Source organism: Gorilla gorilla, chromosome 7, assembly GCF_029281585.2.
Source record: "Gorilla gorilla gorilla isolate KB3781 chromosome 7, NHGRI_mGorGor1-v2.1_pri, whole genome shotgun sequence".
Lineage (NCBI taxonomy): Eukaryota > Metazoa > Chordata > Mammalia > Primates > Hominidae > Gorilla > Gorilla gorilla.
Window position 1 is genome coordinate 97,773,375 of NC_073231.2, and position 13,680 is coordinate 97,787,054.

The 13,680-nt window shown below is 37.6% G+C and overlaps 1 pseudogene; it reads left to right on the plus strand.

The window, feature by feature from the left end:
* The first annotated feature begins 3,514 nt into the window (after nucleotides 1-3,514).
* Nucleotides 3,515-4,121, plus strand: LOC101139711 (small ribosomal subunit protein bS16m-like; annotated as a pseudogene).
* Nucleotides 4,122-13,680: the final 9,559 nt, after the last annotated feature.

A 13,680-nucleotide genomic window follows, 5' to 3' on the forward strand; every position in this document is an offset into this window, starting at 1 on the left:
GGAACAATGACATTAAGGTTGTCAATTGACTGGCATATACTAAGTACTCAAGGAATGATGACAGTAATATTTTTGTTATTATAATGTTTATCAGTCAATGCTGAGTTTAAGCACCATCTGTTCTAGGAAATCTTCATGGACTCTCTCATTCTGGGTTGCATGCCCTACTTCTGGGTCCCCTTGCATCCTGTGTAAATGTCTCATCACAGTATTAGTGTGCATGTTATAAGAATTGTTTTCTTGCTGCCTCCCAACAATACTAGAAGCCTCTTGAGGACAAGGATGTGTCTTGAATCTCCAAATCTAAAACATCTAGCAAAGAGCCTGCAACATTGTAAGATTCTAAGTGTGTTTGTTTAATTTCTTTGGTGGATAATCGGAATACAGAAGTGCATAATGACCATCTCTATTGTGTCCTTTAGAACCAAAAAATGTAAGAATAAAAAGGGTGATTGCTAAAATATAGACTATTCAAAATGAAAGGCTGTTCTGCCATTTCAAAAACAAAGTAGTGCTAAGGAATTACTTTCTCATTTTTAACTTCCCCAGATTCCTTTAGGATCATGAAAAGAGAGGCCTCCTTTATTCAGTATTTTTCATTCATGTAATAACAACTTACTGTGTGCCAGGCACATTGCTTTATGTTCTGGAGATATAGCAACAAACAAAAGTCCACACCCTGGAGGAGCTTACATTCCAATGGAAAAACAGAGTCAAATAGCAGAAATAAATATATTCTATTATATACAACATATTGTAGGTAATGCAACATGCTATAAAGCAAAAATAAAGCACAATGAGGGAATAGCAATGATGGAGTGGGCGGGGCTCTCTTGTACAGAATCTAGAATCAGAGAGGGCATCTGAATGAAATGAGGGAATAAACAATGTGTTTAAGTCTCTTAAACACTCCTACACCTAATTCTAAAATTTTCCAGGGTTGAAGACGATGACAAACTAGGGAAAAAGCGTTAACCATCCCAAGCAATTTAAGGGGAGACTATCTCAGATGCTTAAAGCCACATAACAAGCAGAGATTACAGCTTGAACACTAATTGGATTCTCAATTGTGACCTTGAAGGAACACACTGAACTCTATTTATAATTGCTATGGGAGTTACTCTATGATTTAAAGAAAGTGGCCCGGTGGCCCACGACCCTTTTATGTCATCAACTTATTTTATTTATTCACAAAAGCCTGCACCTTGACCTACTTAGACTAGGTTACTTGACTCGATATTTCATTAATTTGGTCACTAAAATTTCTGAAGCATCGTTTCCCCCTAACTTTAAGTATCTTATACTTGGCCAGGCATGGTGGCTTATGCCTATAATCCCGGCACTTTGGGAGGCCGAGGCAGGTGGATCACCTGAGGTCAGGAGTTTGAGACAGGCCTGGCTAACATGCTGAAACCCCATCTCTACTAAAAATACAAAAATTAGCGGGGTGGCGGTGCATGCCTGTAGTCCCAGCTACTCTGGAGGCTGAGGTGGGAGGATTGCTTGAACCCAGGAGGCAGGGGTTGCAGTGAGTAGAGATCACACCACTGCACTCCAGCCTGGGTGACAGAGTGAGACTCCATCTCAAAAAAAATAAGTAAATAAACTTGATGGACTTATACATCTTTTTAAATACTTCCCAAATCCATAGACTACATGGCTCATGGCTCAAAGAGAGTAAAATAGGTCATAGCCTGATGTTTCTCATTCCTTTGAATATTTGGTTATAACATCTAAGGTCATTGTATTGATCCAGATTTGCTTATGAAAACTCACCTCAAGTTTATATTAATATGATCATTTCAAAATATCTAAATTAACGCTCGCTTTTCAAAATGTCTCCACTAAAGTGGGTACAGTGGCTCACCCCTGTAATCCCAACACTTTGGGTGGTCCAAGTGGATGTATGGCTTGAGCTCAGGCATTTGAGACCAGCCTGGGCAACGTGGCAAAATCCCGTCTCTAAAAAAAATACAAAAAAAAAAAAATTAGCCAGGCGTGGTTGTGTGTGCCTGTAGTCCAAGCTACTAGGGAGGCTGAGGTGGCAGGATCACTTGAGCCCAGGAGGTTGAGGCTATAGTGAGCCGAGATGTTGCCACTGAACTCCAGCCTGGGCAACACAGTGAGACCATACCTCAAAACAAATAAAAATAAATAAAAACTGTCTCTATTAAAGTAGTATAAGCTGCAAAGCCAAGATAATTTCTCTGAGGGATATTTCTAACCATATTCACTTTATACAGACATACTGTAGGCAATCGAACTTGAATAAGGAATAGGAACTCTCTTCTTTCTGACAAGACTTGACATAAACCTCTGTAAGTAAAATAGTTAAGTAGCATTGCAAACTGATCAGTAAGTAAGGAGAAAAACAAACAAACAAACAAAAAACCTAGGTTGAATTTGTGTCTACACAGGTTTGCAACCTTGGAGCCATAGACAATATCATAGAGCCTAGGTGTGTAGTAGGCTCTACCATCTAGGTTTGTGTAAGTATACTCTAAGAAGTTCACACAATGATGAAATCACCTAAGGATGCATTTCTCAGAATGTATTCTCCTTGTTAAATGACACATAACTATTTGAAATTGTCCAAGTGAGTAGGTCTTAATTGTTCTCTCACACGCACACAAAAACAATGGGGTGGATAAATATGTGAGATGATGTATAGGTTAGTTAGCTTGATTGAAGGAATCATCTCACAATATACACATCTATTGAAACGTCATAAATATGCACAATGTTTATGTGTTAACTATACCTCAAAAGCTTGGGAGAAAAAAGTAAATGTAATTATTGACTCAGAGGAGGAGGCACCCGCCATTTGGCTCTGGTGGTGTCTCTGAGCCTGGAACTTAAATCTCTGGGATTCTGAGGTCTCTAAGGTCACTGAAGCCAATTCTTCAAGAGATAGAAAAACTATAAGCTGGTTTTAGCTGCTGCTACAGGAAGGCACTTTGAGAAGCATCACTGGGGTAATGCTCAAAGGAACTACCAGGAGAAAGAAATTCTATAGAAAGCCCACAGGGAACAAATAAGAAGAAGCAAATGCCTCCTCCTTTTTCCAAAATTGCTGTATCCCTCTATTGCTGCCTGTTGGCAAATCCTAATATGGAACCAACTGACAAAGTAGAAACATGGTTTGCAGACACCCATTTAGCTGGGTTTGAAGCTGAGATGCAATTACTGACACAGTGGGTTTAATAGCAGGTTAAAGAGAGATGAAGAGAGAATTCATTAACTGGAAGATAGAACAGAAAAAAAATATCTAGACTGAAGCTGCAGAGTAAAAGGAGAGATAATACACATCATAAATTCAAAGATCTAACATACATTTAACTGGATTCCCCAAAAGAAAGGAGAAACAGAACAGGACTGATGCAATATTTTAAGAAATAATGACTAAAAACTTTCCAAAATTGACAAAAGACATCAAGACTCAGATTCAAGAAGTGCTACAAACCTAAGCCTGGTAAACATTAAGAAAAACACACCTATGAACATCATAGTGAAAATGAAAGTCAAAGACGAAGACAAAAGTCTGCGGGGTGAGTGGATTATCTGCTTTCAGAGTCAAGGTTTTCTGGCTTGGGTAGCCAGTTGTCATGGCCCAGTGTCCACCTGCAGCTGCTTTCTGTGTCAGTCCTCTGCCCCGCCAAGGTCATAGAGCTGGTTGGTGTGGGTAGCGGGACGCTCCAAGGAGCCACATGCCAGCTGCACCATTGTCCACCTCACTACTCTCCTCTGCAAGGCCTACCATGGGGGCCACTTAACCATCTGCCTTGCCCTGGGCAGCTGTGCCAACTGGCCCTTTTACACCATTGTGGCTGCTCACAGCGAGTGTCCCAGGGATGGTCTTTTGGTAGAGCAGCTGGGATCCTATGATTCATTTCCCAACAGTCATGGGGAAAATCTCATTGCCCTCAACCTGGACAGGATCCAGCACTGGATTGGCTGTGCAAGCCACCTCTCTTAAACCTGTGGAAAAGCTTCTGGTTCTTGCTGGCTGTTTCCCTCTGCATCCTAAGATGATCACAAATGCTGAGAGACTGTGAAGGAACTGGGCACATGAAATCCTCTTACTTTCTCAGAAAACAGATGCAGAGGCTACAGAAACATAAGTGAGCTGACTTCAGTGACCATAGGGTGGGAACAAGGTCAAGGTCCTCTTAAAACACCATGCAGAGATTTTAGTTTTGTTAGACTTGGGGGTCAATAAATGGAGTGTCCTGAGTCACCCTTGTTCTTCTGGCCTGGCCTGCACAGGGCCTAGGGAGAGATTTTTTCTTGTGTGAACAGAGCTGGGTCTATGTACTAATTAGGTTTTTTCAGACTCTGTCTTGGTAAAGACAGTGGCTATGGGAGGATTGGACGTTTGAGTTGAGCTCTGGGTCTCTTGGACAACTTTACAATCTACTGGCTTCCAAGACTTCCTGCTTCAAAGCCCCCAGCCAGACTGTTCATGGCCCATTCCAAATCTTCATGTTCATCCCACAGGTGCAAAGAACAGTTGCCTTTCGTATTTATTTTGTAATTGGAGAATTATATTGTCTTCCTTAACACATATTTGCAAATATATAAAGGTAGATTTGTTATGAAAATTGCTTTTGGGCTGTAATAACCTACCTTTTAAGAATGAGAAACTGCTGGGCTTAAGGGAGTTCATGACGAATCAAGATTGAACCATTCAAATGTGTCTGCAGTTTCTGCATGTATGATAGGATCCTTCTGAGGATACTGGAATAGGGAATTATGACACCAAGCTGATTCAACTGTAAACCTTATTCTTGTACTTTTCTTTCTTGCTGGTAATTTTATGGAGCAGGTTAAGACTAATTTAAAAAAAAGAAAAGAAAAAATCTTAAAGCAACCCAAGAGGGAAAAATAATCAAAGATTGTTTTTCTGTTTTCTTTGTGTTCTTAAAATTAATAGTTGATTCCCATTTTAGTAATTGTTACCTCCACTCAGTTGCCTGTGCCTAAAATGTGCATGATATCTCTCTTTATCTCATTTATGTATCCAATTGATCAAAATTCCTTTCCTCTTTGGCTCTAAAATACGTCTCAAGTACATATTTTTTTCTATTGTGACCACAACCACGAACTCTCATCTACCATCATCTCTATTTTGTATCAGTGAAATAGTTCCCAAGTGGTTTTGTCTGCTTTTATTCTACCTCCTCCAATCCATTCTTCATATCACAGCCAGAGAAATCCTTTTTAAATGCTAATATAATCTTGTCACCTTCCTAATGACTACCTATCAGTAGTTTCCAAATACTTTTAAGACAAAAATCAAAATCTTTACCACGTTCTACTAATTCAATCCGATACCTGCCTCAACAGATTCAGCTTCCTCTGCTCTTGTCAGCTCTCCAGACCTTCTTTGAGACACAGAAATGTAAAGTGCATCTTCCCACTTTAGAATCTTTATATAGAGAGACCAGATAGCATAGCAGTTAAGAGTATAAATCCTGAAGTCATACCAGAGTCAGAGTATGAGTCTGGATTTGTACCCATTACCTACAAGTTGTAAGTTGTTTAACTTTTCTATGCCTTAGTTACATCATCTGTTAACTGCACATTTTTGAAAGTACCTACTTTGTGGGTTATTGTGAAAATTAATATACATACATTCTTGCCATTCTTGTTTTGTTGTGCTTCACTTTATTGCAGGTATTAGTCTGTTTTCACACTGCAATAAAAAAATACCTGAGACTGGGTAATTTATAAAGGAAGTAATTTTAATTGACTCATGGTTCCACATAGCTGGGGAGGCCTCAGGAAACTTACAATCATGGCAAAAAGGGGAAACAAACATGTCCTTCTTCACAAGGCAGCAGGGGAGAGGAGTGCAAGCGAAGGGGGAAGAGCCCCTTATAAAACCATCAGATCTCATGAGAACTCACTGTTTTGAGAACAGCATGGGGAAAAGTGTCCCCATGATTCAATTACCTCCACCTGGTCTCTCCCTCGACACGTGGGGATTATGGGAGTTATGGGAATTACAATTCAAGATGAGAATTTGGGTGGGGACACAACAAAACCATATAATTGCACTTAGCAGATACGGCATTTTTTACAGATTGAATGTTTGTGTCAACTTTGCTTTGAGCATCTCTATTGGTGCCATTTGTTTTCCAATAACGTGCTCTCTTTGTGTCTCTGTGTAACATTTTGGAACTCTCTCACAATAGTTCAAACTTATTACTATTATTATATCTGTTATGGTGGTCTGTAATGAGTGATCCTTTTGTAATTGTTTTAGGGCAACACAAACTTCTCCCATATAAGACAGCAAATTTAATCAATAAATGTTGTGTGTGTTCTGACTGATCCACAGAGCAGCCGTTCCTTCATTTCTTTCACTCTCCTTGGACCTCCCTATTCCCTGAAACACAACAATATTGAAATTAGGCCAATTAATTACACTACAATGGCCTCAAATTGTTCAACTGAAAGAAAGAGTCACACAGTTCTCACTTTAAATCAAATGCTAGAAATGATTAGGTTTGGTGAGGAAGTTACATCAAAAGCTGAGATAGGCTGAAAGCTAGGCTTCTTATACCAAACAGCCAATTTGTGAATGCAAAGAAAAATTTCTTGAAGAAAATTAAAAGTGCTACTTTAGTGAACGTATGAATAATAAGAAAGTGAAACAGCATGAATAATCATATGGAGAAAGTTTTAGTGGTCTGGATAGAAGATCAAATCAGCCACAACATTCCTTAAAGTCAAAGCCTAATCTAGAGTAAGGCCCTAATTCTCTTCAATTCTGTGAAGGCTGAGAGATGTGAAGAAGTTGCAGAAGAAACATTTGAAGATAGCAGAACCTGGTTCATAAAGTTTAAGAAGCTTCATAACATAAAAGTGCAGAGTGAAACATCAAGTGCTGATGGAGAAGCCGCAGCAAGCTATAGAGAAGATACAGCTAGGATCATTAATGAAGGCAGCTACCCAAAACAAGATTTTCAATGTAGACAGAACAGCTTTATATTGGAAGAAGATGCCATCTAAGGCTCTCATAACTAGAGAAAAGTCAATGCCTGGCTTCAAAGCTTCAAAAGATAGGCTGACTCTCTTCTGAAGGGCTGATGTAGTTGATGACTTGTTTAAGTCATTTACTATTCTGAAAACCCTAGGGTCTTTCAGAGTGATGCTAAACTACTCTGCCTGTGCTCTCTAAATGGATCAACAAAGCCTGGATGATGGTACATCTGTTTACAGCATAGTTTACTGGATATTTTTAGCCCACTGTTTAGACCTAATGCTCAGAAAAAAAAAAGTACTTTCAAAATATTACTACTCATTGACAAAGCATGTGGTCATCCAGCAGCTCTGATTGAGATGTACAAGGAGGCTGATGTTGTATTCACACCTGCTATCCAACATCTACTCTGCAGTGCATGGATCAAGGAATCATTTTGACTTCCGAGTCTAATTATTTAAAAAATACATTTTGTAAGGTTAGAGCTGCCATAGATAGTGATTCATCTGATGGATCTGGGCAGAGTAAATTGAATACCCTCTGGAAAGGATTCACCATTTTAGATACCATTAAGAACATCTATGACGTTTTTAGATGGGACATTTTACCTGTGTTTTGGAGGATGAACATGTGTTAATTTGGTGAAGAAGATTAAAGATGGAGTGGCAAACATTCCAGACAGAGGAAAAAGAATAACTAAGGGCTTACATTAATTGAGCACTTACTATGTACCAAGATGTGTGCTAAGTGCCATATGGCACATTTTATTTTATTTTTTAATTTTTTATTTATTTATTTTAGAGACAGAGTCTCGCTTTGTTGCCCAGGCTGGAGTGCAGTGGCATGATCTTGTCTCACTGCAACATCCACCTCCCAGATTCAAGTGATTCTCCTGCCTCAGCCTCCTGAGTAGCTGGGACTACAGGTGTGCACCACCATATCCAGCTAATTTTTGTATTTTTTAGTAGAGATGAGGTTTCACCATGTTGGCCTGGTTCACCTTGAACTCCTGACCTCAGGTGATCCACCTGCCTCGGCCTCCCAGAGTGCTGGGATTACAGGCATGAGCCACTGCACCCCACCCAGCCACTAATTTTTGATACGATGATTCTAAAGTTCATCAAAGAATAGATAAGAATAATACAGAATTTTTTTAAGTGACTAATTCAAAGGGACTTGCTTTAACCAATATTAAAACATACTTATTAAGCTCCAAAGACTAAAACAATATTATGTCATCAAGTAGAATCTACAGATAGGTGGCTGGAATGGGACAGCCATAAATTAGGTATTTTCATGTACAGATGCAAAAATTTAATATTTAACAAAAAAAAATCAGAAGCCTGTAGGGGGAGATAAATTATTTAACAAATTATACTGCAAAAATTGGCTATTTGTGAAAAATGTCAATATGGATTCTCAACATAATAATGAATTCCAGTATACCAGAGTTAAATGTAAAACATAATCAAACCACAAAAAACTAGATTATATACTCATTTAAACAGCACATATACTAAAATTGAAACACTATGAATATTTGATGTACAAATATTTTAATCATGCTTCTAAAAATCAAAACAAAATACTTTAAAAAAAGTATATATAAATAAATAATCAATTGTCTTACAGTACATAAAAACAATGGAAAAAATGAAACTAGCAAAGGCCAATGAATTTCCCTGAATAAAAATTTAAACAGTTATATGTTAAAGAAATTATAAATAAAACTGAAATTGGGAACATTTACAAAAATTAATTTGATTAGAATTTAATGTTCTCAATATATAAAGATGATGTAAGAAGTAATAAGACATACTTTTACACTCCAGTAGATAAGTAGGTAAAGAAAATGAATAGATAATTCTTAGAAGGAATTAAAAAAAACTGTAATACTCAAAGGAATATTGAAATACCATTCTCTAAATATCAAATCGTCAAGATTTATAAAAGTAATGATACCCATTGTTGGTGAGGAGGTAGCGAAGCAAACACTCTCATAGGCTAGTAGTAAGGTTTTAAATTAATACAATCTTTTTAGAAAGTAATAAGATAATATGCATTAAGAGTGGAAAGATTCTAAGGTAGAGTGAGTTAGAAAAAACAGAAAAGGGGCGGAAAGAGCCTTTTGGCTTATAAGCCATTTTGAAAATTCTATTCATGAATACTAATTAAGGTAATAGCAAATTACATATATAATTAAAAATTAAATATGAATAACAGAATAAAACTGTATATGTATTATAGTTACAAATCTATTAATATGTACAAAATATACAAAAAATAATACGCCAAAATATTAGCAGTAGTTAGCCCTAGGTGATGTGATTAAGAGTAATTTACTTTTCCATTTTTTATATTTCTTTGTGTTTCCAACTTTTTTGCCATGCTTCTGTAATCAGGAAAAATTACTTCACAAAATAGCAAAAGCAAAGTCATGTTAAAATAAACCAATCATTGCTCACTTGTGAGAGTCTGGCATGCATCATGTTGTCTTATTCATCTTGTGGGTCTTATTTATATAGAAAAGGACTGAATCTATGCCTATGCCTTGAAAAGCATCGTGCATACTATAAGGTATTCATGCATATTAAATAATTATTTAAAGTGAGAGACTATAACCAGCAGGTGAGAGCCTGAATTTATTGATTTAAAAGCAGAAATAATTATGAGGTTTTAAGTGTCTCTCAATTCTGTAGACATGTTTATTGTAGTATGGTAAATCTCTCAATTACATCATGTGCCACATAACTTTTTGGTCTTGATAGGCCGTATATATCAAGGTGGACCCAACTTTTTGGTCTTGATAGGCCATATATATCAAGGTGGACCCATAAGATTATAATGGAGCTGAAAAATTTCTATCACCTAGTGACATCGTAGCCATTTTTAGGTTGTGGTGCCATGCATTACTCATGTTCGTGGTGATGCTGGCATAAACAAACCTACTGCACTGCTAATCATGTAAAAGTATAGCACATACAATTATGTACAATACATAATACTTGATAATGATAATAAAGGACCACGTTATTGGTTTATGTATTTACTACATTATGCTTTTAATCATTATTTTAGAGTGCACTCCTACATAGTAAAAAAGAAAAGTTAACTTTAAAGCAGCCTCAGGCAGATCCTTCAGGGGATATTCCAGTAGAAGGCACTATTATAGGCGATTCATAGGAGATGACAGCTCCACGCATGTTATTGCTCCTGAAGACCTTCCAGTGGGACAAGATTGGAGGTGGAAGACACTGATCTTGTTGATTCTGACTCTATGCAGACCCAGGTTAATGTGTGCACTTATGTTTTATGTTGTTTAAAGGTTAGAAACATTAAAAATAGAAAAAAAGCTTATAAAATTAGATTATGAAGAAATATTTTTGTACAGCTGAAAAATGTGTTTATGTTTTAAGCTAAGTATTAACAGAAAAGAGTCAAAAAGTTAAAAAAAGCTCATGAAGTAAAAGTTACAGTAAGCTAAGGTTAATTTATTATTGAAGAAAGAAACATTTTATAAATTTAGTATGGCCTAAATGCAGTGTTTATAAAGCCTACAGTAGTGTACAGTAATGTGCTAGGTCTACACTTTCATTCACCACTCACTCACTGAGTCACCCAGAGCAACTTCCAGTCTTGAAAGCTCCATTCATTCATGGTTAAGTGGCCTATACAGGTATACCTTTTTTTTTTTTTAAACTTTTATACTGTATTTTTGTTGTCACAGGATGAGATAGGAGGTCAGCACAAGACACAGGTCACAAAGACCATGCTGATAAAACAGGGTGCAGTAAAGAAGCTGGCCAAAACCCACCAAAAACAAGATGGCAATGAAAGTTACCTCTGGCCATCTCTACTGTTCATTATATGCTAATTATAACGCATTAGCATGTTAAAAGACACTACCACCAGCCCCTTGACAGTTCACAAATGCCATGGGAAATTTTCAGAAGTTACCCAAGGGGAGGAACCCTCAGTTTCTGGAAATTCCCCTCCTTTTCTCAGAAAACTCCTGAATAATCCACCCTTTATTAGCATATAACCAAGAAATAACTCTAAGTACACTTAGTAGAGCAGCCCATGCTGCTGCTCTATGGAGGAGTCATTCTTTCATTCCTTTGCTTTCCCAATACACTTGCTTTCACTTTATGGACTTGCCCCAAATTCTATATTATGTGAGGTCCATGAACCCTCTTTTGGGGTCCGAATCAGGACCCCTTTCCAGTAACAGTGAGTTCCCCTAATTCCATGTGTTTTTATTTGTGATAGAGTTTTATTAGTAATACAATTATTTTTCTTACATTTATCACATTTATATTTTAAAAATGAATATACAGTAAATGAGCACACAAAACAAATCCATTAAATGTGTATTTTTCACTTCTCTAATAGTTTCTTCTTGAAAATGCAAGATAATTAGATCCAATTCTGCAGAGGGTAATTCATACCTAGCAAAATATAACAAAGTGTACATTTTTGTTTCCTAGGTAATATTTGTTTTTCATAGACCTTCAATCCTTACCTCCTCCTATCCTGTGAATTTTTTCAGTTTCCCTTCTAACTCCTAAAGATTGTTGTACTATTTTTGGCCTCCATTTTTAATAATAGATCTAAGAAAAAAGCAAACAAGTAAAACTAAACTAAAAGTCAAAGTGAATGGTAATGGTGAGCACTCCTATTTCTATTGCTATATTCGGCTTATTGTGTGATGTTCCCTCTGCCTTTTCCTATTGTCCAAATACGCTTAGAGGAAAATGACTGGTGTTAAACTACTGTCTTATAACCTAATATTGATATAACATATAAGAAGAGGAAAAGAAGAGTGTTAATAATGATGCCATAAAGAATATTAAGAAGAAAGGGCTCTCCCTACCAGGCCCCTTAAATAAAATCTCTTTTGTCTGAATGATAGCAGCAGGAGGCAGAACCCTAAACAGACAGGGACGGGTCCCTGGTGAAACTCCACCTTCAAACCAGATAGTTTAAAGCCTGAAAGCCAAGCTACAAGTCGAGTAAATCCACAGACTGGATTGAGAACTTCTCTTCCCATTTGGCGTGCTTTCCTCGTATTGATCCTCACCTTTCATTTATTTTACACATACGTACCCTTCCGTAATTTGTATTTTAAACTGTCATGCCTACCTTTGAGTGGTGCCTTTGTTTTACCCCTTTTTGCATACTCACAAACCAATTAGCACACACTCCCCCATTCTGAGCCCATGAAAGCCCTGGACTCAGCCACCCTGGGAAAGACCATCTGACTTCGAGTTGGGGTCCACCCTTGCATCCCCTCTCCGCTGAGAACTGTTCTGTTGCTTAATAAAGCTCTTCTCCACCCTTCTCACCCTTCGATTGTCAGTGTAACCTCATTCTTCTTGGATGTGGAACAAGAACTTGGGAACTGCTGAACACAGGTACCAGCTGTAACACAGGCAGGCTTGGGCACACCCAGCCCAGCTGCGGGCTGAGCCATGCGCAAACCACGTGTGGCCCAGCAGGTCGAGTGTGCAGGGTGCCCCATGCGGCAGGCCCAGGGCTAAATAAGGCCCAGGTGGGGGCATCACCAGCTAAGGATTCTAGCTGGCAAAAGTGGCCAAGAGAAATACTGTGTTATGGAGAGCACAATAAAGAGTCCGCTGTGCAAAAGTGCCTATGAAGCTGAAGTTCTGGTTTCAGTAGAAATTCCCATATTGGCTAGTAACCTGTGTGAACCTGACTTGTTTCACTTCTGTAGTTCCAACTAGCACTCACCCAGCTGTACTGATATGCCTTTGGCAATATGAGCAGAAGGCTACATGAGGGTTTGAGTAGTGAAATATGACTAACCTGCCAATAAATCATCTCCACTGCTTTCAGAAACCTAGAGAACCACATAGTAGGCCTTTTTTTTTTTTTTTTTCCTGCATGACTCTCATTTGGGGAATGATCACTAATGCCCATTCTGTTGATATGGGGTCAGTACCATTACACCAAATAGAAAATGTTAAATACAGAATTTCATTTAGAATTAGCATTCTGTTAATTGCACATTTTAGTAATGGTTGATGTGAAGTTAGGTGCAAATTATTTAGTTGAGACGTATTTTACCCCAAGATTCATCTTAGCAAAGGCTAGCAACACTAGGGTTTTATTTTCACTGTTAATTCAACAAAGAGGAACCCAGGTAAAGAGATTAAAATATTTGCCACTTAAGTCTCTTGAAAAAAATCAAGGATTGGAGATGGGAGAAAGAACACACAGTTAACTTAAGTAGTCAATTAAAACCCTGGTTAGAAACTTAATCTGTTTTCCATTTTGCCACATTATGGTTTAGAAGGTATAGCCTGGTAGTCACTGGGGTTGCAGGAAAGCACAGAGGCATACCAATGTACCTAGCCACTGCCAATATCTTTTTGCATGAATTAATCAGTTGACTATGCAAACTAGATAATTTCATTGATTTATAATTTCTATAGTTTTAAAACATTCTCATTTTCATTCTGCCCAATCACTTGAAAAAAAAAATTGTGTGCATATCTGTTTGTCTGAGCGTGTATAGTAGTGTAAACAAACTAGACCGAGAGAATTTCACTCTACCACATATTTTGCTTTATTGAAGTGACCACAGACCAGAATAAAATTCAAAGACTGTAACATATTTGACATTTGCAAAACTAAAAGGTATTGTGATGTTTATTTGAGGCTCATGGAGG